Consider the following 20,614-nt stretch of genomic DNA (forward strand, 5'->3'; position numbering starts at 1 on the left):
CTGTTGAGACTACTTTTCAGGATTTTTTCTTTTTCCTTTATCCTATTTTTTGGGTGTTCTTCCAGTGCAGGCGGTGAAACTGGGGCAGTGGACAGGCCCACTTTTTCTTTATAAAGTGCCAGTGGTGCAGAGTCTCATGGTGTTCAAGGATAAGTGCTGCAGTGCAGTGAAGTACTACAAATTACATACAAATCTGGCACAACCTTTCCTTTCCTCTGAACTCAGTATGTACTCTGTCCAGCGAAGGAAATGTGTTCAGAATCGGGTGTTTATGAGTTGGTGTCTCACATTTTGAGCCTCCGGATTAAGACTAAGCAGGTTTAAGAGGGAACAGTTTAACGATTCCAGAATCCTACTTTTTACACACTCCCCTGTAACATGCATGTGTGTGATCTCCACTCATAATAATATACACACTTGGGTAGAACATCTGTTTCAGTATCATCATCTTTGTCCTGAGGGATATGAGGGTACTCACCGTATTCGGTTTTATATCAATTGTGTGCAGACTGGCGATCGGTATTGATAATGTTTTTTCTGACTAACAAGGTTGCTAAGCAGCAAAGTCTACAGTCTATAGTTGGGAGCTGAGATATAAATTTCTTTACATTTGTGAGAGAATTCACTTGACTGTGGTGTAATAATGCTGGTGGGAGACGTCTGTTCCCATCTTCTAACCACTATGGAAATGCCAGCTTGGGTTTCACCTTTGATCAACAATGGATGCATGAAGCATGGTGGCTGTGGGCCTCTAATTACATTGAAGTGAGCCATAGGTTGACAGGGCATAGAAGAACTGCCTCCTATGGATAGCTCTCCTTAATCTCTTTTTGTTTGGTAATTCATTTAAATGAGCTGTTTGCAGATCCTTAATCCCAGCCTCTGCAATCTAAATCTTTAAAATAAACAATGTTCATGCTAAAGTCCTCTACAATAGACCGGGGGCAGCTTCTAATACAGCTCGCCTTCGGGTTGGGTATAGAGGGCATTTTCTTAAGCAACCCAGCCCTCTCGAGAATTCCTGTACATGCTTTTTCCTAGCTTCTAAGAGTCCTTTTAAGGAAGTAGTCTTGGTTTTTCTGTTTTTTCTTCAGGTGTAGCACCAGTTTATACCAGATGCATGATCTTTCGTCACACTCTGGATAAGTTATGCCATCCACTACTCAATTCTGCCTGCTGATTTCTCGATCTTTCTGACCTCTTGACCTATGAAACAGTAGGAATTATTCATTTTGAAGGAGACCTTCAAGGTTTTTGTTAAAAATACAGCTCAGATTTCTGTTCCATTGAAGATTCAGGGGTCTAGGGTGTGACACAGGTCTGAAGCTCCACCTTTTAAGGATGCCATCCCACTAGATTTCAAGTGGTGTTGTATTGGAGAAGGACACTAAACGTTTTGTATTCTGTCATTCGTCCTGTCATTCTTGTGTTTACTACATAATCTCAAGGTTTTCTGAAGAACCTACACAGGTTCCATTTCTGCCCTTGCTAGGAATGAGAGTGCTTTGGACTTAGTTCTGGATAACCATTGGTGTTGTTTTACTCCCACCTGGAACAGTGACTAATCTATAACCAGGTGACTAATCTACAATCACCTCTGTCCCTTCTATCACAGCAGGATTATGACTCAGCCAGGAATTGGATCCAGCTGCAGGTGCATATTTTGACTGTATTTCCTGATGCAAATTCTGTATTCATATTATCATGAATTTAGGCAGTTGTTGTGCTAGTGGTACTAATGGCTAAGGCAATATCTGGGTCTTTTGGTTCATTAGATCCTGTTGTGTTATACAGCATCAAGAAACAGTCCCCATTCAAGAGAAAATATGAAGTAACATTTCCAACCAATATGTCAGTTGAGATCTCTTTCCCTTACTGTTCGTTGCTGTTGACTAAGTATACCAACAGTATTTGCTGTGAGGCATAGGTTTCCGTGGTAATTTAGGAATGTTGTTTTTTTTTTAGTTCTTATTAGTTTAGAAAGTTTGACTTCTGTCCAGACAGCTCTTCATACATATTTTTAAACAAGGCAGATATTGGTCATGTGCACGGCCATAGCAAATATATACTAATGGGCCAATCTCTTCCCTCATAGGATTTTTGAAAATTTCTTTGACGTTTTCAATGATCAGCCTTTCTTCAATTAGATTCAATGCTCTATTTCCTCAGTTATATTCCTGTATTCATTTGCAGGAAGTCTTGATGCCTCTTCTGTGACCTTTCCTAGATAAAGCCTCTTTGCAGTATCTGAGACACTTGGCGTGAAGGTTTCGAAAATACATTTTGATATTAGCTTTTTGACCTTCCGCAAGGTGAGATAATTTGATCATCTTTGGGTCTACTTCTGACACTGATACCTTCTTTGTGTTGCAGCTCCCCTTCCTGAATTAGCTCTCACGTTTTTAAATCATGATTTTGATGTTGATTACAATGGAATACTAGTCAAATGTTTTCTCAGGGTGGTCTTTCTTGTACTGTGGTTATTACTGTAAGTCTTCTATGAGGATGCTTTCTTGCTGCGTCCCAAGTATTCATAAGTGTGTGATCCTTGTACCCAGCCTTTGTTTTTTCCCTCCTTTCAGGGTTCTTTGTTTTTATACCTGACAATCCCTGTGGTGTCTTCCTCCAAACATATGCCTTCTCCCCTCCTGTTTGCTGAAATGTGTTTTTGTTGTCATCAGGCTCTGGGATCTTTACCACTGCTCCAGTGCTAAAGTGCTTGTCCTTACTTCTTTAAACATGGAAAAATTGGCTTACACCCAATGGGCACATTTAATATACATATAAATCACTAGTAAAGCAGTACTACATGTACCCAGGGTCTGTAAATGAAATAGGCCTGGAATTCTTATTGTACCACCCACTTAAGTATCCCTTTAAATCCTGTCTCAGGCCTGCCACAGCCAATTCGACCTGGCAAAAAAAGCTTATGCCATGTTTAAACCTCACTTTGTAATATATACACATTACCCCTAAGGTAGGCCCTAAACAGCCCATAGGGGACTCTGCATTGTATTTAAAAGGCAGGACATGACTTAGTAGGTTTTACATCAATTAGTAGTGAAAAACTCCTAAATTCATTGTTCACTAGTGTGAGGCCTCCCTCTCCCAGAGGAATAAATGGTGTTACCTTGTTACATTTAATTAGTGAAACCTTTGATTGGGAACAGGTAGATATATCATGTTTCATATCAAAAGACTTGCAATTTAAATTCTTCTTTAATGGAAAAGTCGGATTTTAAGTTACAATTCTAAAAATACCACATGTGGTGCCGGCAGCCTGTGTCCTTGGCCACATGACCGGGCGTAGTTGGCAGTTTGTCTTTGACTATTCCTCGCAGACAGTGAGACAAACGGAGACCAGGTGTTGGCAAGGTAGGCAATCCTGTCAGGATGGGAGGGGCGGAGCTGTACCCTGCCCAGATTAAATTTCAAAGGGGGTTGCTTCCAGAACACTCACAAAGTACTTCAAACCAGCCTATTGTCACTCCTAACCCATTGGAGCCCGGCCAGGGTAAGGAAGGAAGGACATTCCCAGAACTGGTTGTAGGATGAAGTCTAGACATTTCTCCTACTTGAAAGGCTGGCATAATCTATAAATATTGGACCCATGGACTTATTCTTCAGTACACTCCTAGATGTGTGGACATCATGGACAAGGCTGGCTTTAATGCTGGTGGCGCACTGTGCAACAACGTTTGTTTGCACACCCCCAATGACCAGCTCGGATTCTATGATCATACCAGTGTAAGGGGTCAGTGCACTTTACATCACACACATTGCAAAGAGACAATCATTTGTTTTTAAATCAGTGCATAGGAAATGTTACATCAGACAGGACTACAAGGTGTAGTGTAGGAGTGACATGTCATCGATACTGGTAGGCAATATAGTTTAAGAGTCCTTATTCTGGAAAAGCACAAATTTGTAATTTAAAACATAACATCATTGTTAGTGATTTTAAGAATAATTTTCTACCCAAATGAACCCTTTTGGCAAGGTTTGGATAATGAAAGACTGGGCAAAAAAACCTATAGCCCTCACATATACCTTGCAGTTTGCATTAAGCTCTTTGATGGCAGTTTATAGCTCAATGTTCTCTATTAGGACTTTCACTTATGAACGGAAATTAACAAAAGGAGCTCCCTTACAGAAGTAACCCACTTGCCTATTTACATTATATGCACTTTGTTATCTGCATTGTACACGTTCTTAGCAGCAGGCATTTTGACCCTCTGTGCTACCTTAAAATTAGTCCAAACTTCCACTAGACAAACCTCCGGTCTCTTTCCAGGAAGACGATTAATCACCTGATTTATCTTAGTATTTTAATTGATGCCTCAAAATTGTTGGAGGCTAGGAAAGCGGCAGCAGGAAAATGATAATATACTTGTGAAAATGACGCCCTCACCGCAAGTCAGCGCCAGGTGCGGTGGCACCGATCGCGCCGCCCTAGAGCCAGCCCTGATCGTGGACCAAGAAATGTTCAGCAGAGGACTAACCTGCTAATTGAGGCCTGCCTTGTTCCTCAGAAGGTTGCCCGGCTTCCTAAAGCTTGCCTTGTTTCCCAGTTGACTGCCATGCTGCTTGAGGCCTGCCCTGCGAGAAGGAAGACTGGACATGCTCCCTTCATCCCAGACTCGTTTTGTTGTGGTTCTCTGATTGAAAGAGGAGGCTGTGGTGATCAAAGATTCTTTAAGAAAGAAATGCCCCTAGATGCCCAATGGTCCCAAGATATGTGTTACCCATGGATTAGGATTTTGGGGTTATTCTAAATTGAGATCATATTAGATTGGGCAATCGGGGTCTCCAGGAGTCTGTTAATCTTCAGCGGGGCTCTTTTAGTATTGTTAAGGACATACATGGCCCACAGAGGAAGCTTTGTTTTGCTAGATAGATCTCCTAGAATTTCTTTTTCAATTAGTAACCATGTTGAAGTATAATCCGGAGATTGGGAGAACCAAAGAGAGCCTTGTTTTGCTAAAAAGATGGATTGGTAATTTTTGAAGTATGCTAGATGAACACCGCCCAGGTGTACAGACAAGCATGGTTTCTTGATGGAGATTCTAGGGCTTTTCCTTTGCCTACTAAACTTATTTAGCAGCCTATCAAGTTTCTGGTGAAGTTCTTCAGATAGTACTTGAGGTAACATACGCGAGGTTGTTTTGTGAGGCATTTGGGACTCCAACCCTCTAATAAGGTCTCTATTTTCTTCAGAGTTATATCTTTATTATAGTGGAGTGATTCTAATAAATCTGAATTAACTAAAGGTCAAGATATTTTATAAAATGAGGCTGGCAGTACATCCCTGTATTTTTTAAGAGATTGTTGGTGCTAAAATTGTTTAAGCTCAAGATTTCAGACTTCTCCTTATTAAGTTTATAGTTTGCAACCTGTGCGTATTTGTCTATTGTCTCTAGAGGGGGGATAGTGTGGGATGTATTTTTCAGTCGTAATTAAGATATCGTCAGCATAGGCCGCTAACTTCACAGTGGTATTAATGAAGGAAATGCCAGTGATAGTAGGATTAATTCTAATATTGCGGAGTAAAGGTTTGAGGCTCAGGATAAATAGAGAGGAGGAAAGGGGGCAATCCTGCATTGTACCTCTTTCTAGGTTAAAGGCACGAGATAGTAGACCGCCGTATCTTACCTTAGCAGAGGGACCACTATAAACAGTCATAACCATTTTTGTAAAGGTCTCACTTAAATTATATCCTAAGAGGAATTCACAAAGAAATATACAAGAGACCCTTTCAAATGCTTTTTCAGCATCAAGTTTAATCGAGAATGTTTAAAAAAAAATGGGGATTAGTAAAAATTTCCATAAATATGTATATGTAGAACTAGAGACCTACTTTTCTATTTTCTAATTGATAGGGCAACAGGGGTCTAGGGCCTCCTAAGGCGTAGTTACGCCAATCAGGAGGGCAGGGTTCCTCGGGGGGAGGGAGGGAGGGGTTCTCAGGGGGGGGCGAGAAATCAAATAAAAAAGTCCTCTTATGCCCAAAAAATTTGGTACTTTTCTTTAGTATTTATAAGTTTTTATAGACTATTCCTTTCAATGCTGGCCTCAAAAGGTAGAAGAGTAGAAATGCCCGATGTCTCAACCTAGATATACTAAGATCCTCTCCTGGAACTTGAATAGAATAGGGAGCCGTAAGAAGCAATTAAATGTATCTCATTCTTTGAAAAATACGGATGCTTCTATAATTCTTCTACAAGAAACGCATTTGGAAGCTGAAGAATGTAGAAACGTTTTTATTAGGAATAAGTGGGTCCAGGATGTTCTTTGTTCAAAGCAAACTGGTACAACGAGAGGTGTAGCAATGATAATAAGTGCTAATAAAGGAATTAATGTTCATGATTGGGCCACAGATCACTCAGGAAGGTGGTTGGCTGCATTAGTCTCTATAAGTACTGTTACATTTTTATGTGGGGTCTATTACGGTCCGAATGAGGATAATCCTTATTTCCTACAGAAATTAGAAAATGATATGCTTCAGTTTACAACCCCCATAGTGTTGGGTGGTGATTTTAATTTATTACTAGACCCTGCAGTCGATCGCACTTCAAAAGCTAAGTATAATTGTCCAAAAAAATCCCTCTCGATGTTGAAGAATACAATGAAAGAATATATGTTATGTGATGTATGGAGAGTTAAACACGGCACTAGGAGAGAATATTCTTTCTATAGTAAAAAATACCATCAGTTCTCGAGAATAGATTTCTTTTTGTTGGATCAATCATTATTGGCTAATACCCACTCTATTTCCTATATTCCCAATGGATTATCGGACCACTCTGTGGTTGAGATGATTATTAATATTCAAAAGAATCTTTCCGATTATAGATGGACATTAGATAGGACTATTTTGTTAAATGAAGTCTTTAACATTAAAATTAAGGAACACATATCAGAGTTTTTTGAGTTCAATCAAGAATCAGCTCCATACTATATTGTTTGGGATACTCTTAAGTCTTTCTTAAGAGGAATATATGGCTCTCAGATGACCCTAATAAGGAAGTTAAATAAAGAAAAGGATAATAAAGATCTCAGTTTGATTAAATCAAAAGAACAGCAACTCCTTACTGCCATTTGTGAGGATCAAAGTAAAGTATCAAGATTGGAAAAGGAATTATTTGAGTTACAAACAAATTTTAGACTCAGAACTGAAAAAATTCTCAAAAATAAATGGGAAGTTAGCAAATTACGTAACTTTGAGTATGGGGAGAAATGTGGATCATTATTAGCATGGAAAGCCAGGACAGAGAGGACTAGAAATAATATAAAATCACTGATACAGCGCGGAACTGGGGTATTCTTGTTAGAGGATGGAGAGATTAAGAAGGAAGCTAAAACGTTCTATGAAGAGCTGTATTGCGATAAAATTAATCGGTCGGACGAGGAATTAGAAAATCTGTCTTTCTTGAGGGACCTGCCACAGTTGAGCAATACAGACAGAGTTTTTCTGGCAAAGGGAATAACCGAAGGAGAGATTAGATCTCAAATAAAGAAAATGGCAAGAAATAAAGCTGCAGGCCCAGACGGGCTTCCAATAGAGATTTATAAGGATAATATAGAAGAAATTCTAGCTCCACTATTGAAACTATTTAATAATATTTTTATTCTGGGAAAACAAATTCCGTCCTCTTGGCTAGATGCTACAATTTCTCTAATTGCAAAACCAAATAAAGACCCGACAAAAATTGAATCATATCGCCCCATTTCACTTTTAAATTCTGATCTAAAGATTTACTCTGGAATTTTGGCCAGTAGATTGGCAAACATTATTAAAACTATTATCCATCCAGACCAGAGGGGATTTATTCCCGGTCGACAATTAAACAAACTCACATTTCAAGTAATTGGGGCCATAGATTATGCAATCGAAAAGAAGAAGCCTCTTGCCATAGTTGCAATAGATGCAGCCAAAGCTTTTGACCAAGTTAATTGGCCCTTCCTTTGGAAAACAATGTTAAAGTTCGGTTTTCCAGAATTTTTTATCAATGGGGTTAAAACTTTATATAAGGGCCCGAGAGCAAGGATATTGGTAAATGGTGGCCTGTCTGATTGGTTGCACATTTATAGAGGAACAAGGCAGGATGCCCCTTGTCTCCATTATTGTTTGACATATATATCGAGCCATTTGTTTGTGCTTTGAGACAAGACCCTGTAATTGTTCCTTTTAATATAGGAGAATTAATAATTAGGACAGCATTATATGCCGATGACCTTCTTCTTTATACCTCAAACCCATCTGTAGCCATACCTAGATTATTTAAACTAGCCGATGATTTTGGTATTGTCTCAGGATATAGCATCAATAGGGACAAAACTGATGTTATGTGTTGGAATAGTCCAGTCTCTATCCCAGAAGCAAAATCTAAGATGAGATATCTTGGTATCCAACTGACTCAGAAGGTAGAAGAAATCCCTAAGACCAGTTGGGAAACCGTGATAAAGGAGATTAAAAAACTTTTGTTTAAATGGAACTCTCTACTCTTAAATATTTATGGTAGGGTGAATTTAGTAAAGATGATTATATTACCGAAGGTAAAATTTTTGTTTAATTCTATTCCTTTAGTATTTAATAAAAAAGATATTCTTAATTTACAAGGCAGGATTGGATCCTTTATTTGGGCGACAAAAGCCCCAAGGATAGCATGGAAAAAGTTAAGGAGAGGACTAAAAATAGGAGGCTTGGCTCTTCCAGATTTATTATTTTATTGTTACGCCTTCCAGCTTAAATATTTTCGGCTCTTAGCCAATAAGTTGGACTCTACATCTAATAGTTAAATTTTTCGGGCCATGTTGCACGACCTTCCATTTGATGCAGATTTTTTCTTGTTTAAGTTTGGGGATCAAAAATTTTTCTAAAAAGTTAGATTGAAGGTTTGGAAAGCCGCTTTACATTACTGGTATCAAATTTGCAAGTTGCTATCTATCCAGTATTATCACTCTTATGCTCCGATTTGGGACTCTCCAGGTACTCCTGAATGTTTGGGTGATCAACTAGCTCTCCCGTTGAAGAGAGCTAGTCTCTTTAGATGGGGGGATTTTTTGGATGCCTCGAAAGCCCTAAATTGGGAATTTTTGGTTAATTTAACCGGGGGTACTCTCACGAGATTTAGGTTTTATCAGTTGTCAGCTTGGTGGGGAAGCCAAACTTGGGATTTAGAGAATGAGAGTCCCCTGTGGGATTTAATTAATAATTCTAGGGTGAGGCGAGGGGAGACGGCTATATTGTATAAAATTCTACTTGACAATAGGGATAACTTGGAAGCTGAGATTATGAAATTGTGGGACCCCTCAAGGCTCTTGGTTTCGGATAACTTAATGAAATTGTGGACACATTCTTTTACTATGTCTCAGCAAATAATCAAACCCTCTAATTTGCGAAGAAATCATTTATACACCATGTACAGAGTTTACTGGACTCCTGCAAAACTCTCCAAGATGTCTGTTGTTAAATATTTTTGTCCCAGATGCAAGTTGCAGGATGCAAATGACATTCATATGTTTCTTGAATGTCCCAGTATAAGTAATTTCTGGGAACAGGTGTGTGAGTTTTTGGAGGATGTACTTGCATTTTCAATTCCATGTACCCCCAATTTGGTTTTTTTTGGTCTCCAATCTGATTACGTTCTGGATAGTAATTTATCACAGTTTATCTTTTATGTAATAGTGATCGCCAGAAGAGAGATCTGTAAGGTATGGAAATCGGCACTACCTCCAATATTTGCAGATTGTCTCAAAAACATTATGGTGGTGAGTAAATTTGATATGTTATGTGGTGGAGAAAAGTCTGTAAATCTGTGGTCAGCTTTAAATGCATGGAGTGAAAAATAAAATAAGCTATAAGGTCCAATGATTATGCCAGAGGTTTTGTGGTCCTGTCCTTCCTGAGTAGCAAGTACCATCATGACAGGAAGTTGGACGGGTAACAATCCTACCTCTGGGCAATCTTCAAAGGCTAGCCACAATAGGCCTGAGGAATGCCTATTCAGAGTAATTATTTTCTGGTGGCATATATGAGGACACAAGAAATAAAAAAAATAAATAAAAAAAATAAAAAAGATTTCAGACTTCTCCTTATTAAGTTTATAGTTTGCAACCTGTGCGTATTTGTCTATTGTCTCTAGAGGGGGGATAGTGTGGGATGTATTTTTCAGTCGTAATTAAGATATCGTCAGCATAGGCCGCTAACTTCACAGTGGTATTAATGAAGGAAATGCCAGTGATAGTAGGATTAATTCTAATATTGCGGAGTAAAGGTTTGAGGCTCAGGATAAATAGAGAGGAGGAAAGGGGGCAATCCTGTATTGTACCTCTTTCTAGGTTAAAGGCACAAGATAGTAGACCGCCGTATCTTACCTTAGCAGAGGGACCACTATAAACAGTCATAACCATTTTTGTAAAGGTCTCACTTAAATTATATCCTAAGAGGAATTCACAAAGAAATATACAAGAGACCCTTTCAAATGCTTTTTCAGCATCAAGTTTAATCGAGAATGTTTCAATGAACCCAGGTTTGGCTCTCTCGATGATGTGACATAAGAGGTGAGTACTATCATTCAATAGCCTATTCTTCATAACAATCATTTGTGTTCGGTCAATTAATCGCGGCAGTAGTGGTTCGAGGCTCTTTCACAGTATCTTGGCATATATTTTTGCATCCAGATTAATTAAGAAGATTTGTCTAAATGTCTTCACCTGCGTCGGTTCCTTGACTTCTTTTGGAATTAACACTATAGTGGCCTCACTGGATGTGCCAGATATGACACCAGAGTCTGCAAAATGATGGTAAAGGGCCAATAGGGTTGTTTTAAGTATGGGACAAATGTTTTTTAAAAGGTAGCTGTATAGCCTAGCTTCTTGACTGTAATCGGAGAGCTGAGATCTAACTTCTCCTGATTAGTGACAGTAGGAAGTGTAATGCTTCTTAAGCACTCTTCGCAGGACACTGCAGCTGCAACGGTATCATTGTTGTATAGGGACTGGTAGAAGTCTCTGAGAACAGCTAAGATTTTGGGGAGTTTGTGTGGGTGACATTCTTTTTGTCTTTGAGGAAATTAATGCCTTTGAGGTTCTGTTTTTGTTTTAAAAAAAATGGTAAAATATTACCAGCTTTGTTAGCCTCACACAGCTGTAGGCTTTTATATTTATTGATCCAGACTCCAGCCCTATCCCTCCAAATTCTGTTGTATTCGTACTTTTTATTGGTATGCGTAGAGAGGGTTTGGGTATCTGAGGAAGAGATATGGGCAATTTCTAACAACTTTATGTCCTTTTCCAATTCTATTAGGTATTGATTATGGGCTTTGTTTATCTTGGATTGTACATCAATTAGGGGTCTATAACAACAGTGGCCTTCAGTGCGTCCCAATGTACAGATGGGAAGGTCATGGAGACCACATTATCCTTCAAGTAATTTAGAATGGTCTTTTCAGTAGTATCTGTGGACCCGTTTTCCCTAATCGACTCGTCATCGAATCCCCACATTTTGGTGGGGGTTCTCGCACTTGTTACGGTGAGATATAATGTAATGGTGGAGTGGTTTGATATTAATCTCAACAGTATGTCTATCTGGACAATTAAGTGAATGTAAGCTTTGAACATGAGTCCAAATCCACCGCTGTAGAGTACATTGGAACCAATGCTGTGCAACGTGAAGCCCCACAAAGCCTCACCACACAGCTGATAGCTTGACTTGAACCGACGCTGAGAAAACTAGTGCCATAAAGCCCTACAAAGCCTTGCCGCACAGCTTTATTAGAACCTATGCTGGATGACGCAAAGCAACGCCTCAGAGACCTCTCAGCAAGGGCATATGGTACATTTCTCAATGGGCCAAACTGGTTCCTATTCCCTGCCGGCACTCTGTCGTGGTCGCCCTGAACATGTGACATTGTCTCAGTTGAGCGCAATTAGACACTGACAGTGAGCGCTTTTTGCTTCTTGGTGCTATTTTTTTAAAACACTTTCAAAATTGATAACTCCGTTTCTACTGATTGGATTTTATTCATTTGGGTGTAATTGTATTCATTAACATTTTTTCTCTTTTATTAAATTGGTTTGTTATTTATCTTGTGTTGTGTTATCACTTCATTACTGGTCGAGTGAGGCATAAATATTGTACACTATGCCTCGAAGTTCAGCTTGATTGCTTTTCTGCCAAGCTACCAGAGGGTTAAGGACAGGTTAATTTAGTGGCTTTTTTAGTTCACCTTGACAAGTATTGTGGTTATTGCTTGACAAGGGCTGTCACCCCATCAACTCATAACCCAATTTTACATTTGTTATAGCCCTTGGAAGACATTCATATTACATTCTCTCCTTGAAAACATGTTTCTTCTAATTTTCCCATATGTTTAAGTGACATAAGATTGGTTTAGTGCAAGCCTCCCTACTATCAAAGCTTCATTGATGATGAGAGTCATAGTTAGGTCCAGAGCTAATTCTGTAAGACCTTCTGGAGGTTTCCTCCCTTCTCTATTTTTGCTAATCCTTTCTAAATAGATGGAATCATCTTGCTCCTCAGGATGTGGTTTGAGATTTGCAATGCTACCTAGGCTGTTAAAGTACTTCCATCAGGATGATAAATTGCTTTTTAACTTTGGTATTACCTGGAGGGTTTTTTAACACCTCCCTTCCATCCTTGGCCATTGCATGAACTCTGTTATAGTTTGGCAAACACTGACACTGAATTGACTCTTCCTGTTGGCATTCAGGGTCAACATGCGGGCAGGATGTCAGACTTCTGATGGGTTTTGATAATTGTATGTATTTACAGGTTTGCTACTAGGGCTCCCCCCTCTACATTCAAGGTTTCACTACAGAATGGATATCATAAGTTATTCTGAAATTGACATGAAGTCTACTCTCTGGACAATGCAGTAATAAAATGTGGGTTGCAATATTTTGGACTTTCAGTACATCTTTTGTTCCTGTTGGATGATTCAAATGAAGCCATAATTGCCTAGATAAATCCTCATCATCTAAGGAATGGAATAAGGAAGGAGATGGGGAGGCTATGTTTAGATTACTCACTGGTAGTTTTCTTTACTTCAATTCTTACTTCCTTACTGCAATAATTATGAAGTGGTGGGGCTTTTTTTGTGGTATTCGTCTTTTGATTGGCATTAACAAGAAATGCTATTTGCACCAATCCCAAGGTATTTTCAAGGAAATTATTTTAAAAGACTTTTAATATGGGGTGCTTGTCTGGAAGAAAATGTACCAGCCTCTTCACGACTTCCTCTCTAAGTACAGAGATTATCACATAAACAGTGGGATTAGGAAGAAAGAAGTGGTAAGAAATATACATATTAATTGCCCCAGAAAGGGAGAGGGGAAATGAGGGGAATAAGATAGCCCAGGTTTTGTGCACTTACATAAGCATCTCATGGAGGATGGGCCAATAGAATGATCACATCCCACGGCGGCCATCTTGTAGGTGTGCTTGCTGCTAATGGCAAGTATTAACTTTCGGCTATTTCCAATCCTAATTCCGGTATGACAGTGATCTATGCCTAGGATCCCCCTTAAAATCTGCTCGCCGTATGTGATCTACACATTTGTAGTAATTTTATTCTCCGAAGTCTCTGCTTAGTGAATCATTTCCTTCACTCACGGGCATAGATAGGATAGGTTTAAGCTTGACTCACTTACACATCATAATGAAAGGTAGATACTGACGACCCAGAGCTGCTATTCAGCCACAGTCTTTATTTGTGTCACTATCACTGGAACAGAGCACCTGCACACCTCACCGGAGCTTTACCTGTAATATAAGCGGCTGACAAAAGAACCCTGAATAACAGAGATCAGCTCCTGGAAACCTGGAAAAGACACGAAAAAGACCGTCTCATCTGTGTCTCTACTTACAACACACTATCAAACTCCTCTCAGAAAATAATAAAGAGGAATTGGAGAATACTGTCAACAGTTGGTCTCAGAATTGAAAAACCAATGTTCTCATTTACAAAAGGGACAAGCATAAAAGATCTGCTAGTACACACATGCCCCAAGACAATCCAAGAAAAAAGCACACAATTCACACTATGGAACCTCCCACTGCCATCTGAGCATTCACCATGTGGCAGGTGTAGTGCATGCCCCCTGACACAAAAAGTAAAGGAGTTAAATATTGACCTTAGGACACCATGGAAGTTAAAAAGTTTTAAAAACTGCAATTCAAAAAATGTGGTTTACATAATCAAGTGTCCATGCAACCTTTTATCTGTGGGCATGACGAGACAAATTCGTATTAGAATAACAGAACACCGCAGCAATATTCGGTGCAAAAGAGAAGCTACTAGACTAACACAACATTCCATAGAAAAAGGCCATAACAACAAAGACATGGAATGGTATGTGTTGGAAAATCTTACACAAACGCGCCCGACATGAGTGGGTCCCTTTTTCTATTTGAACAAGAACGAGTCTATAGACTACGTACAGATTTACATGGTATTAATGACGGTAGTTTAAGATGATGTGATTATGTGTATAGACCAGACGCTGGTGGGTACCCTCTGGAATTACCAATATAAAATATCATCTATTCATATGTAGTCTCCATTGATTGTTGAAGGTAACAATGAGACCATGGGGTAATGAGTGTTGAATAATTATGTGTCCTTGAATAGATATTTAAACTTCACAAAATCAAGAGGGAACATGGTCTCTTTTTTGTTAACAAATTCCTATATTTAATAAAAGTGTCCATCACAGACTGCTTTGAGATAGTTGCACTTGCTCACCTTGGTAACTGACGTACAGATACAATCCCGATGGCATGACTACTTCTCCCATGAGCACATGGGACCAGGGACTGTTTCCCAAGAACACTGCATTTCCGGCTCCACGCCAATGGAACAATGCACAGCACCAAAGCGCCTATATAATACCCCATCTTGCCTGCTGCCAGTCATACCACGGCATAGAGCGGGGATTGGAGTAGGTAATGAGGACGGGCGCTCCTTTTGACAAAGTAAGTGGGTCTGAGACAATGTGTGGGTGGACTTCTCTTTGCCAATCACTTTACCTGTATAGAACATGGTTAGAGACAAATCTGTAGTCCTTTCAAATATTTAAGAACTATAGCGTGTGATTCCTACGTGTGTCTTTGATAGACAGTAGCATACCGGTACACTAATATTTATACCGGAAGCGTCTCTGCTACTATTAAAAGGTTGATGAACAGCATTGGCTTGTCTCATCTAGCTTTATCCATGAGGTATGCACAATGACTGGATGTTCTGTTTTATGTTTAAAACCTTTGATGAAGGTTAATCACCTTCACCAGCCAATTTAAATGAGACCCGAGACGTTCATATAAATATAACTGGTAAAGACGGTCGAAACTGATAAACCAATGGTCCACTATCAATCAATCTAGCATTATCTCCTTTTGAACAAATTTAAAAATGGTGCTAACAACAGAGATCGTGTCAAGTGTTTCTGAACACTGATGGCAATTAAAATCCTATTTTATAATAAAAAATAATGTCTTAGAATTCGAATACATAATTCAGAATCATATGAGTGAGATGGTTGATAATCCCCAACATCACTTTATTGATTTACATTTGTTCCTTGTCATGATATCTCTCATTGTGTGACTATAAAGGACCCCACCTCCTTTGTGACCATGATGCTGGCATCCCCAATAATCTAGGGTAAGAGACATACACTAATAATCTTATGTAATGTCCTCCATGCTAAAAATTAAGGAAATACTTCAACACGGGCTATTAGCCATAGCACTTTAGACCACATAGGAGTTTGTTTGTTTTTATAAGAACATTTTTAAAGAGCACTTGTACAAGCATGACCCTAGACGCCCCTAGTTATTTAATGACCTCTTATTCTCTACACTTACTATCAGGTAACCTAAGTAATCCTTGTATCCTGGTTTTTTTCTTTCCTTTTTGTATTTTTCTATTATAGGTTGCTAATTTCAACTTAATCACTAATAGGTAGGATAGTGTGGTAGGACCGAAGTTAGGAATCCTCATTGACAAAAAACCTAATTAGTCTGAATAGAAGAGTATTTAGGAATATTTCTCCCATAGGGATCCACACGCCCTGATGAATGCCCCAAACCTTACAGGCTATTAATGATGGACAGAAACATGTTGGCAAGTAAGTTGGGTCTGAGTCATTGTACTCTATTACCCAGCCTATTTTTGATTTTTAACCATAACCAGTGTTCCACTAAATAAAGGTATATTTTCCCCAGGCACTCTAAGGAATTTTTTAACTTCTTGCGTGCTCTTGACGAGCTCAGCTCGTCATGAGGCACGTTGGCCGTGTGCTGATGACGAGCTGAGATCATCATGACAAGTGCGGCGCTCACACTCGGGGTAATTCCCCCGCGGTGCTGAGCGCCTTAAAAGCTGGCGTGGTCATGACGAGCTCAGCTCCTCAGCACAGCGCCACCGTGCAGCGTGACGAGCTGATCTCATCACGAGCACTGTGGCGCTGCACGCGCCTCCCTCCCCCCAGCGCCGCGGGGAATTAGCCCAGCGGCGATGGGTTAATATTCAGCTGGATCCCCTGTTATATGTTGTTGTCCAGAAAGATTTATGCAAGAACTCCGTCCTATCTAGTCAGTTTTCACGGAGGTTGAGTCCCCCCTGGTGGTATTGCCCTACCAAGGTGGGGAGAGGACTCACATGATGAAGCATGACACTAAAAAGTGTGCGAGGTCCCCTCTTCCATTAAGGATGACTTTCTACGGATGGGGTTCTAAAGTTTAAGTCTTGCACAATCCACATACGTGTCAGAGACAATCATTTTGGGGTACTGAGTACACAATTCTTTGACTCACTCTCACCGTACATTTATGTTGTGTTAGATGTTACGTGAAGGGACGTATGGTACCATACCCTTTTCTTCTCCCGAATTGTGTTTCCATGCCGTGTCTAAAGTTCATATGGGACCTGGCATTTGGAAAACGCTTTTTTGGACCCCTCCTTTTCCTCAGCCCCACCTTGACAGATCACTCCAAAACTTTCAAGACAGCAGCTGAAGCGAGTGACAAACTAGTGTGCAAAACTTCTTGAGGATTCATCAAATGATGCCAAGGTTTTGGTAAATGAAAAAAATCTTTTCCTATGGAAACTAGGTCCTAACTATACCTACCTACTGGCTTATATACATATATAAGCCAAATTAACTAAATGCATATTAAACTTTATGAAAGAAACATTAATTAGCATTCACCATAAAGAGCATAACGGGAAAAAATTCAAACCTAAAACTAGCCAACAAAAGTGAACCATAAAAAAACCTAACCAGTTAAACCCACAACATAAATGGCACACATATTTTAACAACTTACTACTCGAAAAACTATAGAAGCTGCAAGAAGAGGAGACTATGACATGTTCATACCAGAAAGTGAAAACAAAAGTGAAGATATATATACAACTACTTTGGAAAGTAAGTAAAACATTTATTTATGCTAAAACATATATTTAAATAAAGTAAAAAATGTGAATAACAAATAATTAATCTACTACTTCTGTTTCTTTACATTCAGTTACTATGAAGAAATTACTAATGCATCGAGAAACTACTAATCTGCTGAAAAATGAAACCAGTCACATACCTGGAAAAAGACATACCACAAGAAAGTAAATTACATTTTTTACAAAACAGGATCTCACACCAAAACAGTTAAAAAAAAATCAAACCTAACTAGCTCAGCCCCGCTACCTACCAACAAACAAACATTAAAAATGAAAGTAATACACTTATTTTTAAACCAACAGAGAGGAAACCACCTTTTCCACATTACAACATTCCCAATAAAAAATTGCAAGGATCTAGCAAGAATATACATGTAAGTAAAAAACAGAAAAGTGATCCTTAATGTTGTAAGTGAATAACAAACATATGATATATTTTAAAATTGCAATAATGTATACTATTACACTATTTTTAGACATAATGACTGAAAGAGCAAGATACATCACATCACAGAAAGGAAAGCAAATATTATCTCGAATGAGCTACACTTACAACCTAGAAAGTACAACAATGGAAACTGTCAATTGGAAATTTATAGTAAATATTACTCTAATGCTTGCTATGGGAGGACAAATTCAAAATATTATGTTTTAATTAATGTTAGGGAAGACAAACATCCCTCAAATGTGTCAGAAATAGAAAACATGAATTGCAAGATATGAAAGAAGCAAGAACTAGCCCACAACTAAAATACTAAGGGCCAGATGAAGGTGGCCAATTACCGGTCGGTAACGGACGAATTCGGCCGTTACCGACCGGTATTTGGATTTTGAGATGTAGGGCATGCATTTACAGAATCGGTATTTTACCGATTCTGTATTTACCGATTCGGTAAAATTACCGAATCGGTAAATACAGACTCGGTAAAATACCGATTCTGTAAATGCAGATGTAGCTGGCACATGTCAGAGTGCCACAGGGCTTTAAGAACGGTATTTTACCACCCAATCCAATTGGGTGGTAAAATACCGAATCCAGGTGTGCATGCACATGTGTGCATGCACACCTGTGCCATGTGACACACAGACATGCCCTTAGGACATGTCTGTGTGCCACATGGCGCACATGCCTATTTTTGGGGTGCCAAAGGGTGTCAAAGTGACACCCCCTGCACCCTTGCTAAAATCGGTATTTACCGATTCTGTAATTACAGAATCGGTATTGCCCATTGATTCCTATGGGCTGCAAGGCCCATAGGAATCAACGGGCAATACCGAATCGGTATTTACAGAATCGGTAAATACCGAATCTTAACGATTCGGTACTTACCGAATCTGAAATACCTACATCTCCCCCCTCTATTTTACCACCTCTTAAATACCGATTCGGTATTTAAGAGGTGGTAAATTATAATGACCTACATCTGGCCCTAAATGATATATTCCCTAAAGTCCCCAAACACATCACAGGCCAACTACCAGCTATGCCCACCTATAAATGCATGAACTAAATAAGCCATCGGCAATACCCATCCTTCCCCTAGAAGATACCATGATATCCAAATAATTGAATACTTAACAACCACACATGAGGAAATCTTCCTCTTACATGATAACCTAATAAAAAATAAATGATTCTTAATATTTTTACACAGATAACTTACTGAAACTAAGTCATGTCAGACATGGATGATGGACTATAACAATGTGGTCCTACCTAATGGCATCAGAAACCTAGCTTTGGCCGACCCTGACCCTGACCCTACCTTTTTATCTGGAATCTTCTTTTTGACTTGTTTTTTAGTTTGAGTGTTTTCCTGAGTCGCATAGTTCATTATTTCCCTTGCCCCATGGGGAGAGGGCCAGAGGCTGCTCTGTGGCCCCCTTCTCCATGTATACCACACCTGTGGGGTCGGAAGTTAGGGCCAACTATTTTCATGGATTATGCCAGCATGGTTGGAGCAACATGAGTGGACAATGCTTGAAATGGAGGTAAGCCTGGAAGGGGTGTAGCGGGATCCCTGCGTTTCATCTGGAGCAGTGGTAGAGGCTTGGAAGCCTCCATCTCTGGCATACGCTCTCCCTCAGACCACACCCCACTTTCTATCAGCGTTTCTGGTGGGTCAGCTGGTCTAGCTTTTGACTGGGGTCTCTTGAGCTCCTCAGATTAAAATTGTTGCTCATCTTGTCGATCTAGAGATAGGTAAAAGGTTGAGTGAACCTCCAACTGGAGTCTTGAACTCGTCATCCAGCTGATGCCTCCTAGCTTATTGACTCTTGTGTGTGGGTGCTGTGGGGTGTTATAGACTTATCCTAGGTGCAAGAAGAACATTATTCCATTCACCGATAATGGCTTCACTTAGAACGGAAAGGGAGGCCTCCATTGATTCAGAGTCTTCTAGAGCATTTTGGGGTGCTATCAGAACTACACACCATAAAGGAAACGTTAAGCTTGGACATGATACCCAAAAATGTGGACCTTTTGGGGACACGTTAGGATTTGACTCCGGGACCTGGAAGTTTGCTTTGTACACTGGTTTCTGTTCCGCTCCCTCATCAGACTGCCTGCTTTGGGGTGTGGCCAGTGAAACCCACCAAGAGGGATCAGTAGCAGAGTGGGGCTTTGGTTTCTGTAGGCACCTTATGCAACCTGATTATTCTGCGCTCCCATAGGATGACGCCCGATCGACAGCCCCAAGCAGCCCTGAATTCCTAGACGCAAGTAAACTTTATGGACCCCCCAATGCTGTCTGTTAGTCCTGTCTGATCTGGTACCATTTTTAAAGGTAGTGGGTAGGGGGATGCTGATTGTCTTTATCATCGGAGGGGAACTACTGTGGGTTAAGTTGATGAGATTATTATTATCTGTCTTCATTTACTAGTGGGTCCATTTTACCGCAAATGTTGGCTCTGTGGTTGTGTGAAGGCGCTACCTCCCCACGCTATCACCCCTCCTTGCCGGGGTTGTGGCCCCTGTCCCTGTTGTGCTAGGTTCACCATCTGTAGTTGCTGCTGCCACATGCTTGCCCAATTACTTGATCCCTGCTGCAGTTGTGTAGAGAACAGCAGACCTACCTGAGACTGAGTGTATGCTATGTTCTGGTTAACCTGTGCTTGCTACTGAGGAGGGG

The sequence above is a fragment of the Lissotriton helveticus genome, chromosome 1_1 (assembly GCF_964261635.1).
Source record: "Lissotriton helveticus chromosome 1_1, aLisHel1.1, whole genome shotgun sequence".
NCBI classification, from domain to species: domain Eukaryota; kingdom Metazoa; phylum Chordata; class Amphibia; order Caudata; family Salamandridae; genus Lissotriton; species Lissotriton helveticus.